The 23,395-nt window shown below is 39.9% G+C and overlaps 1 protein-coding gene and 1 pseudogene across 4 annotated transcripts in view; both read right to left on the reverse strand.

Moving 5' to 3' along the window:
• NCALD (neurocalcin delta) overlaps positions 1 to 23,395 on the reverse strand; it is a 377,982-nt gene that overhangs the window by 315,851 nt on the left and 38,736 nt on the right. The window contains exon 2 of one of the 4 annotated variants that reach the window (XM_055303509.1): positions 6,397 to 6,463. The exons of 2 other annotated variants lie outside the window; for them this stretch is intronic. The gene's annotated coding sequence lies outside the window, so the exon portion shown is untranslated. Of the gene's footprint in view, positions 1 to 6,396; positions 6,499 to 23,395 lie in introns of those variants that run through there. One more of the 4 variants, XM_055303511.1, reaches the window with a different exon arrangement.
• On the reverse strand, positions 9,734 to 10,196 carry LOC129495791 (ubiquitin-conjugating enzyme E2 N-like; annotated as a pseudogene).

The raw sequence follows: 23,395 nt of genomic DNA on the forward strand, positions 1-23,395 counted from the left end.
TGAATTTTTAAAATGGAAACAGCCCAGGGTCCTGAGTCAGTGCCTAGAGGGCTAGAGCTGTCTAACCAGAGTATCTGCATTCAACAGTGCATGAAGAAATAAAATATATTTATTATGTTAAACATTGAGGTTCTGGATGTGTTTCAATAGTTGTCTACCATGGCTAGTACAAGTTGGGTGGGGCTGGGAGACACAATGAGAAGGAAGGACCTTATCACCCCTGTTGACAATATCCTAAAGACCTAGCAAGGCTGTGTGTGTGTTATAGCAAGAAAGTCTGGACCTTAAGCCCAGGTCCCACTATTTGCAACTAGAGGCCTTTTACTTATCTTCCAAGTACCTTAACCATAAGCCTTCTCCATTTTGGTGTACCCCTGATAAGGAAATGGGCTTCCAGAACAGCGGAGATTACATTTTCAGTAGTCTGGAAGATGAGAGCTCCAAGTCAAATTTAAATTAATTTTTAAAAATAAACATGTAATATTTCTTACTTGTCTAAATTTTTGGACTGAAATTTCTACCTGCTAGATTAGTTGAATAAATTAATAGAGATTAGCAATCTCATAGTCACAAGGACCAAAAAGCAAAACCAAAACACTCTTAACCAAGAAAAAAAAAAGTATAAAATTAATGAAATTCAGCTAATCACCACTCATCCAATGCCACAGCAGGGAGAATTTGCTGACTGAAGCAAGCATGTTGGGAGGCTGTGCGAGATGGCAACATAGGAAGATCCTGAACTCTCTTCCTTCCACAGACACCCCGAATCCTCAGATACACATAGAACAGTTTTCTCTTGAAAACTAGCTGAGCAGCTGCTTCATATCAGCAAACAAGAAAGGAGCCACATCAAGGTAGGGAGGATAGGCTGAAAACTGGTGCCCCCATAAACACCCACGGTTAAGCAACCTACAACCGAGAGGGAATGCAAAACCAGGAGCTATTCCCTGAGAAGTGAAGAGTTTGTATCCCACATTGGGCACACCAGTTTTTAAAGACCTGCACCTGAGAAACAAATCCCCGAAACATCTGGCTTTGAAAACCAGTGGAGTGCACATCCACCAGACGGAAAGGCTGTAGCAAACAGAAAAGCTCCTTAAAAGGCTTTCTTGCACACTCACTCACCCCAGAGCCCAGTGTGGGAAGCAGCCATTTGAAAAATAACCAGACTTTACATCAAAGATATTCTAAAATCTTTGAGATTTGCTAATCTCAAAGCCTCTGCCTGAGGGGACAAGACCTACTGGGATACTCTCTCCCCTCTCGGATGAAGGGGCACTGCTGCACCATTTTTTCCTGCTCTCCTTCGCCCTTGCTAAAGCCAGTGGGGCTTTTTCTTTCTTTCTTTCTTTCTTTTTTTTCTTTTTAAGCCCCAGACATTTTGTTTTTCTTGGCAGTTGTCATCTTTACCTTCCAAAGAGCAGGTGCCAAACTTTTTTTTCTCTTTTTCCTTGGAAGGTGCCATCTTCATGCTCTCCCTCAGACACGTCTGCAGCACCACTGTCTTTTAGAGTGGAGCTTTTGTGCCCGTGTGATGCCCCAGTTATTGCAGCCACAGTCAAGAGGACACCCTTTGTTCGCCTGGCTGTGGAGTCTGGCTGGGGGTGGAGGGTGGCGCAGAGTTAAGAATTTTTAATGCCAAGACTCTACAACCACTCAAAAAGTCCAAGGGAAAATAAGCAAATCTTTCCAGAGAGCCCAATGTCATGGGTCATCTCTACAGACCACTCCTAATGGGAGAGAAGGGAAATTTAAGTCAAATAAAAACAGCCCAGAGTTAGAGCACACAAACCTCCAAATTAAGAATATGTCTGGCTAATAAGAATAGAGGTGCTTTGCTCTAGGGCTCAGCTTTGAAATAATCACCTTTTGTGTGTAATAATTTGTTCATTGTCTGCTTTCCTTGATAAAAAAGTTTTAAAAGGGAAGAGACCATGTCTGTCTTGTTCCCTGTTGACATATAGTAGGAATGTGAGAGTTAATTGAAGAATGAGTGAGTAAACAACCTCATTTTCACTCACTCTGTAGGATTCTCTCCTCTCTAAACCTCAGCTCTTGGCTCAGCCTCTCCCCTGTAATGGCAGCGGTCAACCCTCAGCACTCCATTTAGTAATAAACTAAAACATATCCTCCATGAATCCTTATAAATTAACCCAGAATCACTCATCACTCCCACATAACCTCAGATCATGAGTCTGTTCCCTCATTTGGACATCCATCTCCTGAAAGGTAATTTACATGTAATCTATGTACACAAAGTTAGCATTAAGGTAAGATGAACCTCCTAATTCACATAATGCTTGATAACTATATGGTGTTACATACATTTTAACACATTACCCATATCATTTAGCTTTTTATTCAAAAATGTTAAATGACTTATTCAAGATCTCAAAGTTAGTGATGGAGCTGGCACTGGAGTCCAGTTTCTTAGACTCCCTGCCAATGGCTCCTGACAACTGGTTGAGTCAGTCCTGTGCTGAGATCTGGGGGGGGAAGAAGTTTTACCCAAGAAACACCCTACAGAGTGAAGGGCCATGGTCACACCCAGGGCCATAACTCAAATTTTAGTGGTATCTAAAGAAGAGGGCTTAAGGACAAAATATATAGGTAAAAGAGATTCCTTTCCTACATCATCATCTTCTCCTCCTTGTCCTTCAATACCTGTTTCAAATGTAACTTCCTTCTTTGAATACTCTCAGGGCTGTGTTGTCCCCTTCAACTGGGTACCATGCCTCTAGCTAGGACTCAAGAAAACAAAAAGATCAGGACTCCTGGCCCTCCCAGATCCATGGTCTCCCCCAGAGCTTGTCTAATTTTGCTCCAGCATACAACCGACTGAGTATGAATATTTGTTCATCTCCACCACTGAACTGAAAGAGTTTCAAGAGTTTCAAGGTTAAGGACTTCTTCATCTCTCCCCCAAAATGCCTCCCTCCAATTTTGAGTTCCAAAGAAGTATCACAAAGGGAAAGAGAGGAAGGAGGAAGGCAACAGTCAGAGGTAAGTTTCAGGGTTTCACCTCAAACCAAAGAAGCCAGGACATTGACCACTAGCTTCCTCCATTGTAAGTTTGACTTTGGCACACGCATTTTAAACCAGAGTTTTCCTAACTCTCCTCTCCTTGGTAAGTTCCCAGAGGCTAGGAACCATGTTGATCTAATTGCTGGAATCACAGTTTATCTCACTCAAAGGCCACAATGTTCTACACATTTTGCAGAACTTGATGGAATTCTAACCCATACATTAGGAACAAGTTACTAGCATAATATGCATTCTTGTGACATAAAATTACAGCAGGAAGCACACAAGCCCACAAAAATGAGCTGTTAAACTAAGCAAGATCATCTGCTTTTGCATATTAATGTTTTAAAATGTTGCGACTTCTTGTTCATTCATTTTGACATCTGCTAGTCTGTGCTGGCAGAAGCAATAGTAATCATCTAACTTAATTCCATTCATTAAGTTTACCTCTTTCCTTAACATTTAGAAAATATCATTCTTTGATTGAAACTGGGAAACAGACAAGTCCAATTCATGAAATCAACATTCTGAGGAAGCCCACACTGGGACTCATGGCTGTGAAAAAAAAAAAAAATCCCCTAGCAGTTCAGCCATTGACAACTCCATTTTTGTTGTAAATGCCCAACCAAGCTTTCTGAACGCTGTGGAAGCCAGCAGGTTAAATCTCATTTGCCTGGATCCCCAGAAGGAGCCCTAAAAAAAAAAAAATAATAATATGTCCCAGACTCAAATCCTAACCGAAAACCAACAGTGTTGTGGTCTTAAGTTGTTAATCAAGTAGCCTCCACCCACTTGAGATGACCTCAGTCCACTTGAGTTAGAAAATCCTTTTTCTTACGGAATAAGTGATTTTCTAACTATGGGAAGGTTTGACATTACAGATAAAGATGAAATAACTCAAACTTATTATACTCTAATGTTAAATTTAGGATTAAGTTTTGCAATCACTAGGATACTCTGGATGCATGTGACATTTAACTGTTCATGAAATTTAAGAACATCTGACATTTAAAAATCTGATGGATTTTCTTTGTAATTTCAATTTAAAATATACGTGACTTTAGACTCAACAGCCTGAAGATCGGGATGCCTGAGTGGCTCAGCAGTTGAGCATCTGCCTTCAGCTCAGGGCGGGATCTCAGTGTCCCAGGGATAGAGTCCCAGATCGGGCTCCCTGCAGGGACCCTGCTTCTCATTCTGCCTCTGTCTGCCTCTCTCTCTGTGTCTCTCATGAATAAATAAATAAAATCTTAAAAAAAACAAACAACCTGAAGATAAATGTGCATCATTTAACTTAGCATGTATTCATTTATTTAATAATAATTAGGCACATTCTATGTACTCAGAACTTGAAGAATACAAAGGAGGTAATATAGCATTTTAGGGCTAAAAGGACCCTGTTCTAAAGAAGTTTATGTACTGGCATCATGGGTTGAATTGTGTGCTCCCAAAACTTCCTATGTTAAAGTCCCAATGCCCAGTGTCTCGTAAAGTAATCTTATTTGGAAACAGAGCCATTGCATATGTAATTCGATTAGGATGAGCTCATTCTAGAGTAGGGTGGGCCCTTAATCAAATATGACTGGTGTCCTTATAAAAAGGATAACACCTTAATCTCTGATTTCTAGGCTCCAGAACTGTGAGACATTGCACTTCTGTTGTTTGAAGTCATGCCGTTCATGGTACTTTGTTATGGCAGCCCAAGCAAACAAATACAACTGGTTCTTGACTCATTGCCTCTTAGCTCCAAACCGAGCATTCTCTTTTCTGATCTGTGATGCTTAGGCTGGGACTGCAAAATTTATTTCATTTACTCCCTCATCAGGTGGTGTTCTATATGGCTGTGCCAACCCAAGGCCTTAGAGAGTGGAAGGTAAGAGGAGGGAGAAGGGACTTCCTTCTGGTTCCTAGTGTCTGCCAGCATCATACCAACAACAGCACAGGCTGGCTTCAGCCCCCAGCTTTCCTCTACACTCCCAACACCAGCCACCCTCATGTGCTGGCAGCTGGGCCATACCCACCTGGCAGGCAGAGTGCCAGTCTCTGGTGCCCTTCAGCAGCCAGGCTGCACAACCCCTCCCTCCCCAGCCCAGCCCTGCCATACTCCTCCCCAGAGCTCTGAGTTCTCTTCATTCTACCTTTTTCCTGCTACTTCCTCTGGGTGACTTCAGCATTTTCCTTTGCACTTTCAGATTTCCCATACATGTGGAACCAATTCCTTGTATGAAATCCCAGCTATCTAAATTACCTAGTGTTGTCTTGGGCTTTCTGACTAGATCCTGACTAATTTAGTCTACAATCCCCATGCAGAGACAAATATACAAGAATTCAAAAATACAAGCAAGTCAAGGTTTGCAATAGTGTTAGTAATGGTACAGGTAAACATTCTCAATTTGATGTTGCTGAGAATAGAAATTAATTCATCTTTTCTGCAGGGAAGTTTGGCAGAATAAATCAAAAGATAAAATATACACAGTTTGAGCTCCAAAATCCCATTCCCAGAAATTTATCCTAAGACACAAATCAGATAGATGCTCAAGATTTATATACAACATTTATATACAAGCCCCTTGTAATGTTGCTTATAATAGTAAAAAAAAAGTCTAAAACAAGAATATCTATCAACAAAGAACTTATCACTTAAATTATTTAATATATGTGCACACATGTGCACACATGCACACACACACACAATGTATCCTGGTTAACTATTAAAATAACGTAGCTCTGTATTTCTCAACATGCAAATATATCCATCTTACAGATTGTTAAGTGACAAAAGGAGATTTCCAAACACCAGCTACAGCATGAAAACAAACTATGGAAATTAATTGTCATTATTTTGTACCCAGTGATTACAAACAGTAATTATTTCTGGGTAGCAGGAATTTAGGTGATCAGGCAAAGTGCCTGTTGCTGGGACAAAGAGAAGTGTTCTATTAATAATAATCACAGGAATACTTAGAACACTGTTTTAATGTCAATATGTGAATTTTTAAGAGACCCAAATATATAAAAGTTGAAAATGTCAAGTATTTAGGAGAAAAGTAATCACCCTGCATTTATATTATTTAATCCAAATTTACAAGGGTATGTATTCCTTGATTTTTTCTCTTTTCTATTATTTCTCTGGTACTTTCATTTTTCAAGGTGATCCTGATTCACTCAACAGCAAAAACATAATTAGTTCATTCACATGCTAGTTCTCTACTGATGTGTCTAACTTGATAGAAAAATGTCAACCAAAAGGAAACACAGAGCAGTCTCTGTGGCCTAGAGTCAAAACTGCCTTAAATACTTTACCAATCTACTGTTTAAATAGCTAACAGTATACCTGCAGTTTGCAAAGAAACAAAGAAACAGTGGAATTACCTCCTTAGGCACAAACTCCTCATGTGATGCAAGAAACATCCTCGTCCAGCCACATGGACAATGGAATCTATAAAAGAAAGATGACTACTGCACCCAAAATGCAAAAATGGGTATCAAAGTCCAATGAGTGTTTTTATTCCTGCCCTGGGTGTCTGCAGCTTACAGGCTGCCACTTCACAGACCCATGAATCTTCAGAACCGGCAAGAGCAGCTGCTTACTGGGAAAAGACCACCGCCCCCTTACGTGAGCCCTCATCCTCACTCCTTAATACAATTTCACTCACAAACCCCAAGTGCATACTAGAAATCTAAAAATAACATTGCTTGTTGGAATTTAAAGGCTCAAAACTGAAAATTTCCCAGGCTTCACTCCAGTAATATTGAAAATGCAGATTCTTTTTTCTACACCAACAGAAGCTTGGGGAATTGGGACTGAAGGCAGTGAGGTCCAGGAATCCATCTGCTCCATGCTATCCTGGGGAGAAGCAGTCACTACTATTTTGGAAGTTTCAAAATGCTTGGCAAGAATCTTATAACACACACACACACACACACACACACACACACACACACTGAATGCTAACATAACACCAGAGAAGTATCCAGGAACTGAAAACCACAAACCAGGTAGAATGATCCAGGGAGTCTTTAAGTCACCTGTAACAACCCTTATAAAATAAGACATACCAACTCACAAAAATGGGTTTTAACCAGCACCCTTTTTCCTGGTGGTAACTCACTGATCATACAGAAAAGTAATTTACAGCTTTAATTCATTATCTTCCCCATCATAATTTACATAGTCAACCAAAGTTTTCTTAATATTTCCCATGTTTGTTTATTCATGAGAGACATAGAGAGAGGCAGAGACATAGGCAGAGGGAGAAGCAGGATCTCAGCAGGGAGCCGGAGGCGGGCCTTGATCCCAGGACTGCAGGATCAGGACCTGAGTCGAAGGTAGACACTCAACCACTGGGCCACCCACATGTCCCCGATATCTCCCATGTTTGAAGCACCATGGGAGCTTTGTCTCAAAAGATCTTGCCTTAGAGTCTAGAGGAGGCGGAAAGAAATGTACAGAAATTATGTAACAAGGCAGGAAAATAAAATAAATAAAAGGCATAAAATTAGAAAGGAAGAAGTAAGGTTTCTTTATTAGCAGATGACATTATTATGTATGTAGAAAATCCAAAGGAACTTATCTAAAACAACTACTAACAACACCAGTTGTATTTCTATATACTCTAAACCAACAATCAGAAAAAGAAATTTTAAAAATAATACCATTCATATTGACATTAAAAAAATCAGATACATAGGACTAACAAGATACATTCAAGAATTCTACGCTGAAAACATTGCTGTGACAATGAAACAAAACCTGAAAATGGAGAGATATACCATAGTCATGGATTGTTAAGACACTAATTCTCCCAAATTTACCTCTACATTCAACAAAGTCCCAGTTAAAATCCCAGCAAGCATTTTTTTGGTAGAAATTGACAGACTCATTCTGAAATTTATATGGGAATTTAAAGGACCCAAAATAGCCAGGACAATTTTGAAAAAGAAAAACAAGAGTTGTAAGTTTAAAGTTCCAGACTTAAAACTTACCATAAAATTACAGTAATTAAGACAATGAGCAAAAAACTTGAATAGGCATTTTAAAATACAAAAGAGCCAAATAGACAATAAACATATGAAAATGTGTTCAACATCATTATTCATCATGGAATTAAAAATACTTCATTAAAATCACAATGAAAAAAAATAAAAATAAAATCACAATGATTTACCACTATACATATAATAGGATTAAAAAGATATATACCATGAAATGATGGCAAGAATGTAGATCAACTCCCATGTATTTCTGGTGAGAATGTAAAATGGCATAACTCCTTTGGAAACTGTTTGGTGGTTTCTATTAGTGTTAAACATATGCCTACCCTGTGACCCAGCAATCCATTCCTAGGTACATGTACAAGAAAAAGAAGGATTTGTTCAAGAATGTTTATAGCATCTTTATTCATAATTGTGAAAAACTGGAAGCAATCCAAGTCTCCAAATCAGCAGAAGAATGTATGAACAAACTGTTATATATTCATTCAATGAATTCTACACAGCAATAAAAAAAAGGAACAAACTATTGATAGATACATAGCATGGATGAAACTCAAAAGCATTATGTTGAGCAATAGTAGCCAGATACAAAAAGAGTAACATATTTCATAATGCCATTAATTTGAAATTCAAAAACATGAAAACTAACCAATGGTGATAGAAATCAGGACAGTTATTAGTTATCATTGGTAGCTGACAGTGGTTATGAAGGATCATAAGGGAACTTTCTAAGGCGATGGAAATTTTCTGTGTCTTGATCTGAGTGGTTGTTGCAAAGGAATATGCATATGTAAAAATGTATCAAGTTGTACAATTAAATTATTGCATTTACTATATGTAAATGATATCTCAATATAAAAGAAAGTACAGAAATAACCAAATGGTAGGAGAAAGTTCTAGAAAACATGTACGTATAAAAGGCTATCAGAATGGTGAAACTTCTATCCAAGGGCAATGAAGGATGGGGAGAAGGCAGTGATGAGTTAAAGTATCACATTTATTTATTTACTTATTTATTTAGTTTTATTTTTATATTTTTAGAATAACAAAAAATATTTATTTTACTAAAACGTAAGATTTACAGAAGTTTCCAGACAAGCCATACAAAATGGTCACAAGCTTTTTCTTGAAGGAAGGAAGTCACAATGTTATTAGTGAGGGCTGTGATGTGTGTTTAATGTTCCCATTTTGGTTCAAACAATCAAGCTTGTCCATCTACAGCGTCTAAATAAAGTTAGGCTTGGCTAGAGAGCATATTCTAAAGAACTGGCTAGCTGCTTTTAACCGATGCAATTAGATCACCATAAAAAGGGGGAAAGGAGCCCATAAAATTAAAATAAAACTACCTCTCCCCCTCAAAAATAATAATAAAGAAAAACACCCACACCCCTGCAGCTAACCCTGACAACTACCTTCATTCACAGTGCTTTATACTTAAACCATGATGGGGGAAATGAATTAAAGGAGAGGGGCCACTGCTTTTAAATTTTTGACAACAATCCAGATGGTACTTCTAGCCTCTGCTCATGCTTTACAACAGTGACTCAGGACACGATATAGATTTGCTAATGTGCATTTAACCACCAAAGGACTGAAGATGTCTGTGCTTTTATTCTGTAATATTTCTAAGACTGTGCCCATTAAATGCAAACAAAAAAGTAAGAAGTCTTGGCAGAACAGGAGAAGTGATGCACACCTGATGATCGGATGGATTTTAGATATCATTCACGGCATATTGCCTCGTCCGTGTTCTAGCTATTTCTATGGCTTGGGCTTCGTTGGTCTTCCCCGGTTCCGCTACATCATTTGCTAATGGATCATCTGGATTGGGAACACTTAATAAAGCCTGGATCGATAGCAGAACTGTGCGGAGCTGCAGTGCTGGGGACCACTTATCTTTCAAAATATCTAAACATATTTTTCCCAACTTGCCTACATTAGGATGATAAATTTTGGTCATGAACCGTACTTTAGGGGCTGCCACAGGGTATTCCTCTGGAAGGAATACTTCAAGTTTAAAAGTCCCTCCCTCAAAGGGGGAATCCTGGGGGCCAGCAGTGACCACATGAAAATAACAGGCGTTGCTCTCATCTGGCTTTAATGCCAGGCTCTGGTTCTGCCTGCAAACGCTGGGTCTCCTTGATAATCCCGGACATGTTCTGGGGCAGCCCAGACATCTTGTGAGATCCCAGAGTTCGGCCTCTGCTCTCCACCCTGGCTCCGCTCACCTCACTCACGAGTCTAAAGTATCACATTTAAAATGACCCTTGAAAGAGGGAAAAGATTTGAATCTAAATAAATGTAGTGTGAAGTAAGAGAAGGGAAAGAATATTGCAGGAGAGAAAACATTGCACATGGCATAATCTGAAAGTTTGTTTTCCCCCAAGTTCATTTGTTGAAATCCGAGTCTGCAATGTGGTGAGATTGGGAGGTGGGATCTTTTGAGATGCTTAGGTCATGAAGGTGAGCCCTAGCAAATGGGATTAGTGCTCTTATAAAAGAGTCCCCAGAGAGCCAGCCTCTTTGGCCCTTCCACCATGTGAGAACACAAGCGAGTGGGCCCCATTCATGAGGAAGCAGGCTCGCACCACATACCGACTCTGCTGGCACCAGGATCTTCAAAGATCCTAGCTCTAGAACTATGAGAAATAAATGTTTGTTGTTTATAAGCCATCCAGTTTACAGTAGTTTTGTTATGACTACAACACACATTAAGTAATGAAGATCTAAACTGAGGTGGATATAATGGGAACAGGTCAGTAATATTACAGAGCCAGAGTAGGGCTGACTTGCCAACTCAAAAAACAGATGCCAGAGCTCAGAAGAGAGGTCAGAGCTAACAATGGCTGGAGAGTCCTCCTTAGAGTGGTGACATGCTGCAGTTGGTTAAAAAATATTTGTTGGGAGGATGAATGAATGGACAAACAGAAAGGTAGAGAGGAGTAGGGAGGAAGATTGAATCCCAGTTTATCAAGAGAAATACATCAGGTTTAGCCATATAAAATTGCTGATAGTTTACCTTTGTTTGACCTTCTAAAAACTTCAGTTTCATATGACTCAGTCTAATAGATAAAGAAAATTGGTATATTTTCTTATGGATATTCTCTCCATTTCGGGATAAGAAAAGTCAGAGAAAGGACAGGGAAACACAAAATAATGAAAATAAGAATGAAAGACTTTATATCTTTTGGGAAATGTCTTGCCCTAATTTAAAAATGTCTCATTAGAAAAAACTCTTGCCCAAAGACATGAACTGACAATTTGCAGAAGCTACACAAAGCCAAAATGCTTAAGAAATGTTCAGCATCACAACAATCAAAGAAATAAGCACTAAACCCATGGGAGACCATTCCAAAGTTGTTGTTGTTTTTTTTAAATAATAGCATATATTTCTGGCAAGGGTTTAGTAAAACATTCTCACACATTTCTTTCAAAAATATAAATTCATAGACTTTCTAGAGAGCAGCATATCTGTATATATAAAATTCTTTAAATTTTTCATATCTTGTGACTCAGTCATTTCACTTCTAGGAATTTGTCCTAGAAATTTATTATGTGCATAATTTAAAAAGCACATAAATATATATGTAAAAAAGATGTTTGCCATATCTTATTTATAATAAAATAACCTTAATGTTCAATAATAAATTAAATGTCCTTTAAAGGGGAATTTAAGAATATCACTGTTATTTTTTAAAATCATCCTTTTATAAGGATACTTAATAATATAGCAGAAAGCTCACCATAAATCTAATCACCAAAATAACATTTTGAAGTTGTCCCCCTTTTGATGATGAGGAACATAAAGATATCAATAAAAAGAATATCCATAAAAAAATACACCCAAATCCCACATGGCAGGATTATAGTAAATGTGCATTTTTGCTCTTTCTGTTTTCTTTTTTGTTTTTAACAACAGCTTGGATTGCCTAAACAATTTCAAAACAAACTGTATTATTTATTTTAAAAAATACACTGCTCTCAAGTCGTCAGGCAGCACTCGAGGCAACCCAGAGGGTATGTGTGAGCCACAGGCACATCTCTTTAAAGGAATGCAGCAGACAGTTCAGTTCAAACTGACATCTTTCAGGACTCTATGACTATAGAGGTACTGAGGCAGAGGGTAAACTACTAAACAGACTTAGATGGAGAAAGGGCACCAGAAGTACAGCATCGGGTCCATGGGTTGCTTCCCTAGTTTTGATTCACTTCTCTGGACAAATTCCTGTTCTAATCTGTAAAGTTCTCCCTGTCTCCATTACCTCAGAAGTTCTTGACCTTGGTGTGACAGCTGATTCTGAAGCCCTAAGAATCTGACCTAACTTCCTGTTTGTCACATTTACTTTCTTTGAGATCTTAATCCTTGTGCCCCAGAGCTAGACTGGTGAATTGTATCCTCCCTCATTGGTCTCTGAGTTTCAGGAATTAGACTTGGCCTTTAGCCCTGACTGAACTGTTTCAGCAACAGTCATGGCAGTTCCACAAGAATTCCTCAACCCCTTCCCGGGGGCATACTGACTTCCACAAAATATTATTTATGTGTATATAGATGTAGACTCACTTCTACACGGGACTTGAAGAAGCTTATAAAAATATATGCAATAAACTAGAATAAGGTTATTTAATCAATTATGGGCATACAAACCATGAATCTTATTTTACTACTTCACTATTCCATATGCATAGCTTTTTTTCCACAGGTCATAAGATGGCTGCTATATCTCTAAAGATCACAGTTACATTCCAGGCAAAGGAAGAAGGGGAAAATACAGCACTACAGACTTCTGCCTACCTTTTTCGGTCAGAACTGAGTCCCACGGCCACCTTTGGCTGTTAGGTAGCCTGAGAAATTGAGTTTTTAACTGGGCCCCTTGCTGCCCTGAACAAAATCAGGGTCCTGTTAGTTAGAAAGAAGGGGCACACATAGCAATCAGGCAAATAATAACAAGTACCTCATCAAGAAACCAGATACAAACTAGGTAGATGTTACCAGAAGTATGTGTGGTCCAAAAAATTTTTCCTTATGTCTCTATGAATATTTATATAATATTGTATGATTATATAAGTTTCCTCAAAACTGAAAATGTAATAGCCTAGATAATTACCTATAGAACACCTTAGGGTTCCCATTTTCTTTGTTATTTCTCCCCTCTGAGAATTTCCCCTCCTTTAAATTGATAATAGAATCTTAATGATAAATTTAACAGAAATTTGGCAATGTGTATCAATACTCATGAAAATGTTCCTGTTTTGACTCACAATTAGGGTTGCCAGATTTAACAAAAAAAAAAATTGTGACTACTCGGTTAAATTTGAATTCCAAATAAAAATAAACACTTTTTAGTGTAAGTATGTACCAAATATTACATAGGACATACTTACGCTGAAAAACTATTGATGGTTCATCTGAAATCCCATTGTAGCTGGGAATCTTGTGTTTTATGTAGTAACCCTACCCATTTTACTGCCCCATGACTTCATCCCAAGAAAATAATAGAAAAGAAAGAACAAGGGCCCTACAGTGACAGAACAGTGGAAAACTAGAAACAAAATAAATGCCCTCAAAGAAAAGTAAATAAACTATGGTCATTCTAATCTATGGAATAGTATTCAGAAAAATAAAACTACGAAATATTAAAAATTATAGAAGAATATTCAAGCTTTGTGTATGCTGTAATTAAAATTCCAAAATTGCATGTAAATAGTAGGAAGATCAAAAAAAAGGCGTAAAGAGTTGTGTTTATTAGAAAAGATTTGAAAGGTTTTCCCTCCTTCTCAACTTTTGAAATATCTTTATAATCTTTGTAAAATGTTCTGCTAAGAGAACACTGGTGAATTATCAAGTTGAGTGACCAGATAGGTTTGCAAGTAAGGAAAATCAGTCTCATTTTTCTCAGGAAGGGGCTGAACCACCTGCCTTTTAGGTCATTGCTTTGTGGGGTCCAACAGAATGCCTCTCTGAAAACAAGACCTAGGGATTGGAGCAGAGAAATGGAACAAGATTTTAGTGGCCATGTAGCATTTGCCACATGTCAAGGGCATTAAACTCAATAATCTAAGTGAGAAAGGTCAACTCTATTATCCACAGTTATATGAGAGAAACAGAAGCTCAAAATTACTTGCTCGGGAGAATACACGCTCCCACAGGTGAGGAGAATCAAGGGAACAGACACAAAATAATACCTGCATTCATCTAAGAGACTTTTGTGTTGAGTAAGTACTCTTTGTATCTCTGAGCATGTCCCTCTAGAGCTGGTGAACAGGTTATTGTAATTATATTCAATGAATGGCATGCCTTCCTTTTTCAAGAATGCACACTTAAAGCTGTTTTTCTAACGGTGGTGATGGATTTGTACAATCACCTACACGTTCATCCCACTGTGGCTCACCTGGAGTTCACATCCACGCAACTGGCCAGGAGGGAGAATTCAGGGAACAGAGTGAAGCAGTGCTAAACCAGCTTCCCCAAACACCCCCCTTCCCTTAGAAATCATGTCAGGCCTCTTAACTAATAGCTGCTCACAGCATTCCTGAGCTTATGTAATGCTTCCCTGTCTCTTTGAGGGGAACTGTTAATCTAGACTCCTGGGATGCCTTAGCACTAACTGAGTGAAATATTTATTCTGACAAAGTGTATGGGACTGAGAGAATCATTTCACCACTGCCTGGAGGAGAGTCAGCTATGGTGGTGGCCCCACCCTATGGTTCTTCCACAGGTACAAGTTAGTTCCAGCTAGCTTATGGATGCGGATTATATCCATGAATGTGTATGTGGAATGGAAATTTTTTAAGGCTGGGCCAAGAAAGGAAAGAAGACAGGGGGGAGAAATATAGGTACCTGTGGCACTAAGCGCCTCTAAGATCCTTTGGAAAGTAAAAGGTAAAACAGACCTAGTAATAAGCCTATAAAAATAAGATAAATTAAAAGAAAGCTATGATAAAAGAGAAAAAGAGTGAGAAGTAATATCCTTAAGAGCCCATTGACAAACTTTCAATTACATTTTAAGCCAGGTTTTAGAATCCCCACTCTGTCCTTTCCCCTTCTCAAGAAATATGATCCTGCCCACAAAACTCAGTGGACCTCAGCAGGCCTCACAGCCCATTCACTTTGGCCACTACTGATTGGTCCAGGAGCACTTAGCAAACTTGAAGCCCACATTGGTGGGCTAGATATCAACTGACTTTACTGGCTCTAGAATCGGACCTCCTCCTCAAGTCTTCCCAGCTGGCTCCCCACCCCTTCCCCCACCTCTAGATGTCAGAGTACCCTAGGGATTAGTCCCAGGCCTACTTCTCTACCCAGTAGACACAATCTCTCTAGGTGATCTCAGCTGGAGCCCAGGTTAGAATTAGCTCCCAAACTCTAATCACCAGTCCCCACCTTTCTCATGCTCTAGATTTACTCATCCAATAGCTGCTTGACATCTCTATTTGGATGCCTAGTAGGATCTCACAATTGAACACTGTCCAAACCAGAAATTTAATTTCTCCCCTCAGTCCTATTCCTTTCCCAGTCTTCCCATGGCAGCAAATGTCAATTCTATGCAATTAGTTCCTCCAGAAAAACACTTAGTCATCAACCTTGATTTATCCCTTTCTCAACGCCCCACAACTGGTGCACCTGCAAATCCTGTAACGTCCCTAAGTGGCCGGCTCTCACCAATTCCACCACCACCAGCCTGACCCAAGCCACCAACATCTCTCACAGGGATTAGTGCAGCAAGCAGCCTCCTCCCTGGTCTCCTCGCTTCCACACTGGCCCCTTTGCATTCTGTTTTGCAACATACCCGTCAGAGTGATCTTTTAAAAATGTGAATCAAATCATGGAGCCCATTTAAGATCTTCTAATGGCTTTCCATTTCACTTAGAAAAACTCCTAACTCCTGACTAAGCTACAAGTCCCCTGATGAATTGTTCTACGCCCCATCTCCCATCGCTTGACCCCTCATTCATTATGCTCCCGTCACTACAGCTTCTTGCTGTTCCTTTTACCCATCACTTTCATTCCTGACACAGGGCCTTCACAGACTCTGCTCCCTTTGCCGGGACTCAGGTCTCCTGGATCTCTACAATTCTGGCTCTGCTCCTCATTCAAGTTTATCCAAATACTACTTTCACTCCTTTCTTTAAAGTGGCACAACATCCCCCATCTCTCTCTCTCTCTTTTTTTTAAAGTCCAGTTTGCCAACATATAGTATAACACTCAGTATAACATCACGTGATGTGCCTTCCTTAATGCCCATCACCCAGTTACCCCATCCCCCATCCACCTCCCCTCCTGCAACCCTTTGTGTGTTTCCCAGACTTAGGAGTCTTTCATGGTTTATCATTCTCTATCCCATTATGTTACTTTATTTTTTATTCATTTACCTATATCTGAAAGCACACTGTTCATTCATTCATTTGCCTGTTTATATGGTTATCGTCTGACCTTCACTCTGGAGGCAAGACTTAAAACACGCACTGGGGCATGGTAGTCACTCATTAATACTTGTCACAGGAATGCAGATGAGTTTTAGAGCCTGTAGACAGTCAGCGGTAACTTCTAGACCTCATGGGTCATAAATACACAAGGTTGGGAGTCTTACTGAACCTTGGGAAGAAGTCAGCTAAGAGGAGAAGACTCAAAGGTGAAAGAAGCCAGGCAACTCCTCAGGGCTACAGAGCATGGAGGCTCATGCTTCCATTTCCAGTTATCTTCCTCCGGCAGCTAGAAGCCTGGGTAGCCTGCTCACATGCCAGGGCCTATCCTATGTTTGAATCCATCTGTTGTATCCTTTCCTCCTTTACCTGAGCTGGCTTCATTGAGCATTTGTTTCATGCACACAAAGAGCACTGAGTACCAGTTTAGAGCAGAAACTGCAATGCTAGCTACCAGCTGCCTGTTCTCCCTTTTCTAACCCTAACACAGGTAAATCACCCTGAGGAAGTGAGCTGGACAGAGAGGATCCTCTGCACAACTGTGGGATTTCTCCATTTTACAGGGAGATAAACTGAGACCCAGAGGTATAGGCGTCTTTCACATGACAGCCAGCTAGGCCCTGGCAAAGTTAGAATTTCAAGACAGGAAGGATTAACTCTTCCTCTCATGAAAGATGATCTCTATACCTAGTACATAGAACCCACTCTTTTGAAGACAATCACAGCATGATAGCCTTTACTTTCCCAAAAGGTGAATATAAACAACTCTGCCATCCAGAACACAATTTTCATAAAATAATGCTTTGAAGCCATAACTGTGTATTTCTTTAAAAAGATAATGAGCATAACAGCAAAGAGCCCTATCTATAGCAACAACTGCTGCCATTTTAACAGTCCTTTTCTCACACACCTCCTACAGCTAATTACTTGACAGCTTTATATGATTATTAACTGTAATGCATAATTAATAAATTGGATTACTTTCCCTTTGCACATCTGAACATATAAAGCAATCTGCCAACATTTAAGGAAATCCCATCATGCCACGAGGCATTAAAGCATATTTCAGGAAGTGAGAAATTAAGACACAGGGTAATGGCAAACTTGCCCAAATATTATAAAGCACATCCAATGAAGTGCCACAGCAATGAGGCAGGACTACTGATTTTTCTGTCGCCAATTGCTCATGACTTGTCAAACAATGGCAAAGACCTGATTGCAAACTCCTAGCCATTCCACTGCACTTTTCAAGCCTTTTAAATAAAAATAGATCCCTGCTGCCACCCTCCTTCTTTAAAAAAAAAAAAAAAAAATCCGCCCAGGAAACATAATTCATCTCTCTTCCAGTGACTTCACACAAAAGGGTAATGGCATGGTGTGTTGTCAGCAGCCAGCCGTGTTTGCTATTTTCACTTCTCACCTAAGAGTTCCATTATTCTGAACAATCTCAAGCAAATACCTTTATTTAAACCACCCCCGTCCGACCTTTATTGCCTAATACTAGGTTCATCTTGACAGCTTCCTATAAGCATTTATTTCAAGACTAGCCTGCAGAATTCCAAAAACAATAAACCATCTCACACCATGGTATTCTTTCACATAGCACAAATGGAGGCTGAGGCAAGCCAAATATTTCAGAGGGTTTTAAAGGTTGGCTCCTGAGTATATTATTGTTCTGTTCCTGTCAGAGTTGGTCACGAAACTTCAGGGGGGACCTCAACTCCATTGGATTAAAGTATTCTTGGTAGAGGCTGGGTAGGGAGAGGGAATTTTCATAGTTGTTCCCACTAATCAAAGAGTAAGACTTGGGAGTTTCATTTTACTTGGAAGGAAGACTCTCAAAAGCATGGGCTCTGGGGAACCTCTGGGGGATACTAAAGTTCTGTGACCACTCCACACAATGGGCATGAAGGCTTGGGGCCCCCGCAGAAACTGCAATTACAAGCAGACATCAGGACTGGCCTGTGTCCTACCTAACCACTGGTTCTCCAATTATACACTACTAGAGAGACTGAGGGACTCCAGCTGGTCTAGGTCTCCAGCCCACTCATTAGGCATTAAGGCCAAGCTTCTACGAGCATACTAAGGCCTAAGGATTTGATATATAGGACAAGTTTGCTGTTGAGAGTTTGAAGAATGGAGTTTTGTGTGGTTTGGTTTGGTGTTTTTATCCTCCAAAGTTTGATGCTTAGACCATCTGCAAGATAATTACCTGTCGCATTTGTTAAATATTCAGATTTGTGGGCCCCATCCTTATGTTTTGAATCTAAGCACTCGTATCTGTATTTTATATAGGCTCCCCAAGTTTGAGAACTACTCCCTTAAGAATAGAAGCAATAAAGGGAGTCTTATGACTACTTCTCTTGGTGGTTTGTCTCTTGTTGTCACAAAAAAAAAAAAGGTAGAACAAAATATTCACGCTTTCAATAATGTTAGAAAATGTACTGTTTACCATAATGTCAATAAATCACAGGAATACAATATGACCAGCCTACAACTGAGTCTGCTTAGAATTCAAATGCATTAGCACATTATTTTTAAGGTTAAGTCTCCAATGAATCTTTGGTATTCACTGTCTCAACAAAGCCCCTCTCCTACAGAAATTTGCCTTTAATAGTACTGGTGTCTTAACACCGACAAAAACAAGACTGTGCCTTGGCACAAACAGTCCCTGGGCTTAAAAACAGTTTAGTACTGTAAATGGGCCACTGATTGACTGAATGTTGAGGAGCATTCAGAAAACAGGAAGGTAAAAACCCTTTCTTTGGTTTCCTACTCATGCACACTCTCTCTCCTCTTTCAAATTAGCACTCCTTTTTTCCTTTTTTTTTTTTTTTTAAGATTTTATTTATTCATTTGAGACTGAGAGATACAGAGAGAGGGAGCGTGAGCAGCGGGAGAGGCAGAGGGAGTAGGAGAAGCAACACTCCCCGATGAGCTAGAGCTCGATGTGGGGCTTGATCCCAGGACCTGGAAATCATGACCTGAGCCCAAGACAGATGCTTAATCATCTGAACCACCCAGGTGTCCCAGCACTCCTTTTTTATGAATCCTCCCATTGGCTCAGCCAGCCAGCTAAAATACAGCACACATACCTTAAGCAAGACATCATACTGGTATTTAAAGATGATTCCCTTTTTATCATAAGAAGAAAAATAAAGATAGAACATTGTCATGAGCTGATGTTTATGTTGCCCCCAGATTCCTACATTGAAGTCCTAACCACAAGGTGATGTAACTGGAGGTGGGGCATTTGCAAGGGGATTAGGCTTAGATTCAGTCAGGAGGGTGGAGCCCTTATGATGAGATTTGTACCCTTATATGACAAGAAGAGAGAATCTCTCTCCATGTTCATGCGCCATGCACACACAGAGAAAAGGCCATGTGACCATACAGCAAGGAGGCCATCTGCAAGCTAGGGAGTGGCTCCCATCAGACAGCAAATCTGCTGGCACCTTAATCTGGGACTTCCCAACCTCCAGAACAGGGAGAAATAGGTATCTGTTGTTTAAGTCACCCATTCTATGGCATTTTGTTATAGTAGCCCCAGCTAAGACAGAAATCATTTCATAAGCGTATTGTAAAAATTAAAGAGCTCAACTGCAAGCCTCTTTACAAGGCACTAGAGAAATGCTCAGCTGGGGATGGCTGGTACTTTCACCAATACCAAGCCTAATGGAACCCATCCACTGCCAGACCAATCCTAGAAACAAGAATTTGGTCTGTTGGTGGGAATGTGAGCTAGGAGTTGCCCTAGCTGGTTTGAATGCAGGGGATCCTATGCAGGATCCTGTGTAGGGGATCCTAACCTACGGCTTTGCCTTGTAGCAATCACATAACAAAAGGAACAGAGGGATCCCTGGGTGGCGCAGCGGTTTGGCCCCTGCCTTTGGCCCAGGGCGCGATCCTGGAGACCCGGGATCGAATCCCACGTCGGGCTCCCGGTGCGTGGAGCCTGCTTCTCCCTCTGCCTGTGTCTCTGCCTCTCTCTCTCTCTCTGTGACTATCATAAATAAATAAAAATTAAAAAACAAGACAAAAGGAATAGAGTTGAGGGTTGTATTTAAATTGTCTTCCTAAATCTGACTTCATTACCCACCACTCTGCTCCCTCCTTGAAGACAAGCACTAATGCTGACACAGCTAAGTTAGCTAATTGTAGTCTACCTCTAAGATTGCAAAAAGGAATAAAAAGGCATCAGCATTTGTCCTAAGACACTGTCTCTTTGTGCTTAGTATTTTCAAGTTACAGCCCTTTAGACAGAAGTAATTTGAAGAGTAAAACTCTCTTTGGAGATATGATTGACACAGGAGCTCTCTGTCCCTAACAAAAACTGATAAAAACTTAAAAGTCTCTTTAAATTGCAGTTTAAAGTCCCCAAGTCCTTCTCCAAATAAAATGGATGCAGAGGATCCACCTCCCTTCAACATCCATTCCAAACGGTCTAAAATATGCAACCTCTATAGAGAACAAAGAAAGAAAGAAAAACATCATTATGTGTTACTTGATATTTGAAATTAATATTTCCTCAGTCACTGCTAGAATCATTGTTTTTCTTTCTGATGGGAAGTATCACTCAAGAAGTCTCCAGCTTAAAAAAAAAATGAGAAAGTTTTCAAGATAACACATGGTTAAATAGAAACCTCTTCTGTTCAGAAGACTTTCTGGCCAAAGAAACAGCGCTCCCTCACAGCAGGGTGCATTTGTAATGGGGCTGCGAATTCATGGGAGCATCTGGCCTGCCTTCCCATCGCTGGCTAAGGCCCTTCTACCACAGCTCTGATTTAAATCACTCTGCAGTCCATGGGTGAATAATGCAGTAATGGACTCAGAACAAAAACAAGAATTACTACTGAGACGTGCACATCTCCTCCCCCTATTTCCAAAGAGCAAAAGAAAAATCAATGTATTTCACTCCTTTATTTAGTAACAATGATTCTTTTTCTTTTGGTGTATAAGGATCGAAAAAATAGCTGCAGGAGGCAAGACTCTTAAACAGAAAAAATATACGACCTGAGTGTCTCCCCTATCAGTGAGTTCATAAAGTCTGACTCAACCCTAAAATGGCAACAGCACAACTTTGCCTCTGAAATTGTCTAATTATTTTTTTTTGAAATTGTCTAATTAAACCTACAAACCCAAGCCAAGAAGACACTTTCCTTCAATTGAAACAATCCATGAATAGTATTTCAAACCAGCTCTGAATGGTTTGGACTTAAACACACCATTCTGAAACCCCTTACAAGCCTTCCCATAAGCAGTCACAGCATGATGGCTGCATCATGAATATCAAAGGTGTAGCGCCCCTGTGGATGGGGACAGGGACCCTTTCCTGTACAGCAGCTTGGATTCCAACTGGGTGATTGAACATAAAGCTAATGCTTTCCTCACCCGATCATCACCTCAACAGAGTAACATCCTTATTTTTGATTAAAGCAGTATGTAATTTACATTGTTATGACTATGAACCCAGACTGCCATGCTTGAGATACTGCCTCCAAAGGGTACCAGTTATGTGGCTTTGTACACCATTTTCCGTAATTGTAGGAAGAAAACTGTGTCCACATCCATTTCATGGGTTGCTGTGAGGGTTAAGCGAATGATTATGTGCAAACACTGAAAAGAGTGCCTGGTATAGGATGAGTGCTCTCTAAATGCACAATCAGAATAGATTTCCTTTCTTGTTCATCCTCTTTTCTTTGCCTCACTTTTCGTTTACTTAACGTTCTATATAACTTTCACTATTATATCCTGAAAACTCCCACAAGTTTCTAAAATTCTTTTCATTGCATTTATTACACGATGTAGTATTCACTGGCCTTCCTTAAAGATAGCTCTCTTGGAGTGCTCCATCCTCCTGTTACAATTTGCCCAGGCTCCATGGCCTGATGTACACTTGAAATCAGGCATTCCCTTCTCTTTCTACTATGTGGGTTCTTGACTTGATTCCAAGTCCCATGTCTTCCTCCTTCTTTTTTTTTTTTTTTAAGATTTTATTTATTTATTCCTTAGAAACACAGAGAGGCAGAGTCAAGGCAGAGGGAGAAGCAGGCTCCCTGCAGGGAACCCGATGTGGGACTCAATCCCAGGACCCTGGGATCACACCCTGAGCCATTGAACCACCCAGGCGTCCCCCTCCTTCTTGATTTATACTCCTTTTTGATGATGTACATCCTCCAGCATATTCCTAGTCAAGATATACAGGAGTTAAGTACCTTCAGTTATATAATTTTGGAAATGCTTTTCTTCTACCTTTACATTTGCCTGAAGTTCTGCAAAATATAGAATTCTAATTGGAAATAATTTTCCTTCAAAATGTTGAGGGCAATGTTCCAGCAACTGCTAGCTTCCAGTGTTTCTGTTAAACTTCTAGTTCCAGGAGCACCTGGGTAGCTCAGCGGTTGAGCATCTGCCTTTGGCTCAGGGCAAGATCCTGGGGTCTTGGGATTGAGTCCTGCATTGGGCTCCCTGCAGGAAGCCTGCTTCTCCCTCTGCCTGTGTCTCTGCCTCTGTGTGTGTGTTTGTGTGTGTGTGTGTGTGTCTCATGAATAAATAAACAAAATCTTTTTAAAAAACAAGTCTAGTCCCCCTTTGATAACTGATTTCTTCTTGTCTCTGATAGTTTCTAAGTTTTTCTTCATTCCTGGTATAAAATTCCATGATCATATGCATCTCTTGTACTGGGCACCCAGCAGGCCCTTTAATCTGGAAATTCATACCCTGCGGGGAATTTTCTTGTTTTTTTTTTTTCTTTTCTGATCTCTTTCATGTTCTTTTGGAATCCCTATTAGTTGGATGTTGACCTCTTGGACTTTCCTCCCTTGCTAACACTTTTCTCTCCTATTTCCTTCTGTTCTACTTTCTAAGAGTTCTTCAACCTTACTTTCCAACGCTTTATTTTTATTTCTGCTCATAGTTTTAATTTCCAATAACTTCTTTCATTTTATCAAAATCC

This window comes from Nyctereutes procyonoides, unplaced genomic scaffold (assembly GCF_905146905.1).
Source record: "Nyctereutes procyonoides isolate TBG_1078 unplaced genomic scaffold, NYPRO_anot_genome, whole genome shotgun sequence".
NCBI lineage: Eukaryota > Metazoa > Chordata > Mammalia > Carnivora > Canidae > Nyctereutes > Nyctereutes procyonoides.